This window comes from Rhinopithecus roxellana, chromosome 20 (genome assembly GCF_007565055.1).
Source record: "Rhinopithecus roxellana isolate Shanxi Qingling chromosome 20, ASM756505v1, whole genome shotgun sequence".
Classification (NCBI taxonomy): domain Eukaryota; kingdom Metazoa; phylum Chordata; class Mammalia; order Primates; family Cercopithecidae; genus Rhinopithecus; species Rhinopithecus roxellana.
The window spans coordinates 75,157,288-75,164,791 of NC_044568.1; the positions used below are offsets into that span (position 1 = coordinate 75,157,288).

Sequence of the window (7,504 nt, forward strand, 5' to 3'; positions counted from 1 at the left end):
TGCTGTGGGCAGGTGATGGCTGCGAAGGCACAAATGCAAATTGGCAGCTCATCAGCATGCCGACTCCAGCAAACCTTATAAAGCAAGCTAAACCCTCCACAACCCCCCTCCAAAAAACTGTCTTAAAGCAGACAGCAATAGAACTACAGGCCAGAAAACGAAGCCCTCATGCTCACATCTGCAAAGTCAAACTTTCTGCAACCACACCACAAAGTTGTCTAGAACTGAAAACCAGCTCAGAGGCACAGCACACAAGCTCGACTTTTATCTCCCCCAAACACTCCTAGGCTGGGAAGTGGCAGTGAAATTCATTACTGTAAGCAGGATTTCAGCAGCAGCCAAACTGCCGCTCAGGTGCACGAGGCTGTCAGCCTAAGTGGCTTGCTGCTGCTTTTTTCCTTTATTTTCCTAAATTGCATGACTAGATGATATATTGTTCTTTCTACTATTTCCCTTTTTTTCCCCAAAGATCTGTTCTCTCATCCCAAAAAGTGTGTGTAGGGGTGGTGGGGGAGTACACGTTTTATGAAAAAAGGAAAAACCTGCAAAACTTTGTGTTTTACAACAAATACTGACATTCAAAATGATTATGTCATGCATGGCGGGTAGAAAAAAAATCAGCTCCTCTTCCTAAAATTTTTCTATCACTCAAAAATAACTGACTCTTCTAAGCTGATGGAAAGACTAGATCTTTGTTGTTTCCATTAACTCAAAGATTTAGACATGCAGCATAATAGACAGGAAAATTTAGTGGTCAGAGGTCTTTTACCTTTTTTAAGTTTTATTTTTAGATATGATGTCTCACTAGGATGCCCAGGCTCGTCTTGAAATCCCGAGCTCAAATGATCCTCCTGCCTTGGTCTCCCGAAGTGCTAGGATTATAGGCATGAGCCACCGTATGTCCAGCCTTTGTACTTTTGTGGGAAAAATAAATTCTAGATGAACCTCACTTTAGATACCACCTCTTCTATCTTCCATCTTATTCCCAGCTGTGTGACTTTGGCAATTTAGCCTCTGGGGCTCAGTTTTCAAATTTTGGAAATGCCTCATTGGATTTTGATGATGATTCAGTAAGATTTTGTGCAACACTGAAGGTTTAGTCTTAAAAAGTTACCCTCCATTTGCGGGAGAAGCGGGGAAAGACCTACGTTGAAAAGAGATGCTGGATTTTTATGACCACAGGACAGTGTTAAGTGAGGTTGAATTTGGAAAACCTGGGAGGCTGCTCACCTATTGAGAGCCATTCTTGAACATTTTAACTGTGCTTTGGTATCTGGGTGTACTCCACTGGCAGCCACCTAGGAACCTGCATGTGCTTTGCGTATCTGCAATGCGTATCCACAAATGTAGAGAAACACAAGGCATCAAAAGCCACTGTGCCCCATGTGTAAATCTCAAGCTCCACCACTTGGTTCTCAGCCAAGACGCCCAACCACATTAAACCCCGACATCCTCCTTAGTAATAGAAGGAAATATAATTACTTTGAAAGTCGATTGTCAGAAAAAGGTGAGATGAAAGATGTGCAGTAAAATCTTCACCCCTCTCCTCTCATTTGCCTCAAGATATTTTTCAGCCAAGAATTTGTCACTTTGATATAGATTTGAAATGAAACAGAACACTCAACTCCAATAAATTGTTATAGGTACCAAGACCCACCCTTCGCCCCATAGACATAGATTCTAGGGTTAGATAAGATCATAGAGATCTATTTACGCTACGGAAGACAAGCAATATTCCAAGGCAAACTGAACTTAGTATGTAGTGAGTTTTAAAATACTGACAATTGAGTTTCCTACCAAATTGGTTTCTCTAACAGAACAGTATCCATATGTCCATACGGGTCTGTGTTTGGGGTTTGGAGAGGGGAGGAGAATTGGGCAGCCAAGGCTGCTAGCAACTGCAATGTTGGGATAAGAACTAAATGTTTCATCCCTGAGACTCCCCAATAGAGACCACAGCCATTTTCTTCAATATCCCTGCCCCAACCTCTAAATTCCTGGGTACCAGTGCTAGGAAGGAAATAAATATTCTGAGCCTCTCCCACATCAGTCGCAAAGATGCTGTGACTGAGTCCAAGGTGTAGAATGGAACCCACCTCCCTGGTGGCTTTGGAAACTAAATGCCCCCTAAGACTCTATTATTGGGTATGGACATGTATGTACAAGATATTTAACTTCCCGTGTTTGAAAATGGGGAGATTTCATTGAATGTGTCCCTTGAGAAGTTGGAAGCTTGGGAGAACAGTGTCCACATTCCTTTCTAGAAGCAGGCATCTAAACCAAGCAATCACTACCTGAGACAGGACAACAGCTCTTTCCATTCTCCTAGAATGCCCACTCCCTTACTGCCAACCAGCCAGGAACTCAACGAGGCATTGTACTGATAGATCCTGGGTCTGGAGGTAGGTTTATTAGATAGATATATTTTAATCTCATTGGCTAAGAATGAGACGGTCCCAATAAGTCATTTTTTAACAGTATGGTCACTTAAGATGACTTTGAAGTCATCCCGTCTACAAAGCGCAAAGTATAGACCAGGCATGGTGGCTCACACCTATAATCTCAACACTGAGAGGCCAACGTCTGTGGATCACTTGAGCCCAGGAGTTTGAGACTATTTCTAGGCAACCTGGTGAGACCCCCTCTACAAAAAAATACCAAAAACATTACCCAGGCATGGTAGCATGTGCCTATATTCCCAGCTATTTCAGAGGCTGAGGTGGGAGGATTACTTGAACCCAGGAGGCAGAGGTTGCAGTGAGCTGCGATCACACCAATGCACTCGAGCCTGGTTGACAGCAGAAGACCCTATCTCCAAGAAAAAAAAGAAAAAAGGTAGAGGAAATGAAAGGAAGAGAGGGGAGGAGGTAATGGGAGGGAAATAGAAGGGAAGAGACAGGGAGAGAGAAGACTGGAAAACTCTTCCTATTCTGATTAATATTAGATTTGAAAGTGTAAAAGTATCATTTACTTACCTAGTAACCACATAGACTTGTCATATTTTAGCCCGTTTGATTTTGTTCAGTTTTCTTGGCCTTGCCTCCTCCAGTATAGATTTCCTCATGCTTTAAACTGGCACTGTCTACCAGAAATATAAGGCAAGATGCCTATATAATTTTAAGCTGTCTAGCAGACATGCCACAGAAGTAAAAATAGGTTAAACTAGTGTATTTTACTTAACTCAATATTAAAAATAGTATTTCAACATGTCATGAATAGAGAAATAAGGCGATTTTACATCTTCATGCTAAGTCTTCGTACTTGGCATAAATTTTACTCATAGTACATTTCAGTTTGAACCAGCCATATGTCCAGTGCTCAAAAGCCACATCTGGCCAGGCATGGTAGCTCATACCTATAATCTCAACACTTTGAGAGACCAAGGCGGAGATATGAGATGAGCCTGGGCAACATTGTGAGATCCCCCCATTGCTATGAAAAACATTCAGCTAGACATAGTAGTGCCGATGATTCTAACTATGTGAAAGGGCTGAGGTGGGAGGATTGCTTGAGCCCAGGAGTTCCAGACTTCATTGACCTTGATCCCAATCCTGCGTACCTCTCATCTCATCCTGTGGTAAGAATGCCTAACCACCTAGGAATACGACCCAGCAGGTCTCCGCCCTATTTGATCCCGCCCTCCAGTCTTGAGGACAGAGAACACCCCAACTCTAAAAATCAAATTTCTTTTAAAAACCCCTATCTAGGTCAGCTTGAGGTGCCCACATCGGACAATGCAGCTACAGACCATTTAAGAATGCTGTTGGCCATCTTTTTCCAGATGGAGCCTCACTCTGTTGACCAGGATGGAGTACAACGGCGTGATCTCAGCTCACTGCAACCTCCACTTCCTGGGTTCAAGTGATTCTCCTGCCTCGGCCTCCTAAAGTAGCTGAGACTACAGGTACCTGCCATCACACCCGGTTAATTTTGTATTTTTAGGAGAGATGTGATTTCACCATATTGGCTAATTTTTATATTATTAGTAGAGATGGGGTTTCACCATGTTGGCCAGGCTGGTCTCAAACTCATGATCTCAAGTGAACCTACATCTTGTCTTATAATTTTCATGCGGAGTGGACATTAGAGGAAACAGGAATGAATCATAAGCAGTTGAGATTTCCATGGACCCTCAGATCTACAGTCAGACACTGCTCTTGGCATCCTCATTACAGAGGTCCCAAGCAACACATTTTACCATCCCTTTCCTCCTTACGTTTGTCTGGACAACATCCTGCTGACCTATACATTTTCACTTAATTCTATTTCTGAAAATGAACCCTTTACTGCTTAAAATGAAGATTCTTTCTAATCAATACAGCCCACTGGATACCTTTCCCCAGCAGATTCTTAGTACATCAAAGATGAAAGAACTGAAGGCATTTTTTCCTCCCCCCTAAATGTGGTCCATGGGTTGCCTACATCAGAAGCACCTGGAGAGCCTGCTCACAAGGCAGATCTGAGTCCCTTTTTCAGACCGTGGCAATTTGGGTTGCTACTGTTCAAGTCTATGTGATTTGCATGGCATACAGCCTAAAATGAGATAGAATGCTTTAGATCTATTCAAGAGGTTCTCAAACCCGGCCACACATCAGAATCACATGAAACGCTTTTATAAAATACCCCTGCCTGAACTTCACTCAAGGATTTAGTTGATTTAATTTGATCAGAGTGGATCTGGGAAGCCTGACTCTTACTATTCCATCCTCATGTTATATATGAGGAAACCAAAGCTCGAGAAGGAAAAGCAATGCTGATATGGTTTGGCTGTGCCACCACCCAAATCTCATCTGCAATCATAGCTCCCACAATTCCCATGTCATCAGAGGGACCTGGTAGGAGGTCGTTGAATCATGGGGGCAAGTCTTTCATGTGTGCTTGCGATGATGAATACATCTCATGACAGCTGATGGTTTTATAAAGGGTGGTTTCCCTGCCCAAGTTCCATCTTGCCTGCCTCCAGGTAAGACCATCCTGCCATGATTGTGGGGTCTCTCCCTAGCCATGTGGAACTGTGAGTCCATTAAAAGCTTTTTCTTTATAAATTACCAGTGTCTGCTATGTATTGGTCTGTTCTCGTGCTGCCGATAGACAATCTCCCCAAGTTGTTAGGTCAAGAAATCCAGGGTTTGAACCCAGTCTGAAATATTCCGAAGTCTATACTCATTTATTTAAAAAGGAATTGGATGTCGTGATTCCTTCCACCGTCCATCAAAGGTCACCTTCGTTCCTCTAAAGAGATGGAGTCGATTTTATCTTCAAAAGATTTATCTTCAAAGTTAGCCCTTTTAATCCTGTATTTTTTAAAATTTAAGTTGGACTTCACCTTTCTCTGGTGCCTCCTTGAGTAGCTTAGTGATTTGACCTTCTGAATTGTTTTTTCTGGCAATTCAGAGATTTCTTCTTGATTTGGATCTATTGCTGGTGAGCTTTTTGCTTTGTCATATTACCAGAATTATTTCTCCGGTTCCTTCTCATTGGGGTGGACTAAGAGGAAAGATCGGGGGCTTAAGGGCTGTTGTTCAGATTCTGTTGTCCCATGGGGTGATCCGTTGATGTGGTTTTCTCCCCTTTCTCCTAGGGATTTGGCTTCCTGAGAGTCAAATTGCAGTGGATTGTTAACGTTCTTCTGAGTCTAGCCACCAAGAAAGAGCTACCCAGCTCGGGCAACTTAGCCCTTTTTAATAGGACTGATGCTTAATTCGGTTGTCCTATTAGCCTACACTTCATTCCGGCTTCTTCCATCTCCTTTTAATATGGACATACATACTGATGAACACTTCAAAATTCACCAAGAATCTTTAGGATCTAGTTTCTTCAACCAATTTACTTTAGAGTCATTTTTAGAGTAGGTGGCTCTGTCCAGTTCTCAGTTCGACAACCTCTCTAAATGTGAATGAGTTCAAGTCCTTCATTCCTAAGCTATCACATGCTAATAAAGATCTGTTGAATATAACTAATACATTTAACTCTAGAAATGTTCTCAACACAGAAGCCTTTAAAAGAAAAAAGTGATCTTGATACAGCATGTCAACATGAAATTGGAATACAAAATATAGCTGGGATTCCCCTTATATCCTATAGCTTTTCATCTATTCTACAACCCTAGAACCAATTTTAAATGTAAAGACAGGGTCTTACTCTGTTGCCCAGGCTGGAGAGTACGGTGGTGCCATCAGAATTCATTGCAGCGTCCAACCCCTGGACTCAAGCCTCCTGCCTCAGCCTTTTCTTCCCAAGTAGCTACAACTATAGGTGCATGCCCCCAACTCAGCCAATTTTTACATTCCTGTGGAGATAGAGTATTGCTATGTCCTTACCCAGGCTGGTCTTTAACTCCTGACTTCAAACAATCCTCCCAACTCAGCCCCCAAAGTGCAGGGATTCTAAGCATGGGTTAATGTCCCCAGCCCTGAACAAACCTTTATGGTTATCAATACTCCCCCACCAGTTTTTTTTTGTTTTGTTTTGTTTTGTTTTTTTTTTTTTTTTTTTTTTTTTTTTGGGAGACGGAGTCTCCCTCTATCACCCAAGCTACAGTGCAGTGGCACAGTCTCAGCTCACTACAACCTTCACCTCCCTGGTTCAAGCGATTCTCCTGCCTCAGCCTCCTGAGTAGCTGGGATTACAGGCACCCACCACCTCGCCCAGCTAATTTTTTTATTTTTAGTGAAGACAGGGTTTCACCATGTTGTTCAGGCTGGTATCAAACTCCTGACCTCTTGATTCATCCAGCTGGCCTCCCAAATCCCTTCTTACACGTATGAAGGCTCATACTGAACAATGAGTTCTGGGTTGCAAGAGAGTTTTTTGAACCTGTTTGTCCACATGTTAAAACATACAAGTGTTGAATTTCATTTTTAAATGACATAATTGGATGTATTTATGGGATACAATGTGATACCCTGATACGTGTATACATTGCAGAATTAGCACGTCAGGCTAACATCCATCACCTCACATGCTTATTTCTTTCTGGTAAGAACATTTAAAATCCATTCCTTTAACAATTGAGGTATAATACATTATTAACTATAGTCACCTTGATGTGAAAAAGGTCAGAACTCAATCCTCCTGTAAGGAACAGAAACATTTTACCTTTTGACCATTTCCCTTGGCCCCACCCACTCATATCCCCAGCCTCTTGTGGCATCATGCAATATTCTCATTTATATACCCCGCTTATTTCACTTAGGATCAGAATGAAGAGATAACCCAGATAGGGAGAAAATATTTGCAAATCATACATCAGATAAAGAGGAGATCGTACCCAAAATATGCAAGAAACAAACCCCTCAAGAATATTAAAAAATGGGCAAAGAACCTGAATATTCTCAAAATACATGTAAAAAAACAGATTTTTAAAATGCTCACCATCGTTAATCAGGCAAATCCAAATTAAAACCATAATGAGATATCACCTTATACCTGTTAGAACGGCTATCAAGACAAAAGGTAACAGGTGTTGGCAAGGATGTAGAGAAAATAACCTTTGTATACTGTT

At 41.9% G+C, this 7,504-nt stretch overlaps 1 pseudogene; it reads right to left on the minus strand.

Annotated features, from left to right (window-relative positions):
* Positions 1 to 6,746: 6,746 nt before the first annotated feature.
* On the minus strand, positions 6,747 to 6,849 carry LOC115895352 (annotated as a pseudogene).
* Between the last annotated feature and the right edge of the window lie 655 nt (positions 6,850 to 7,504).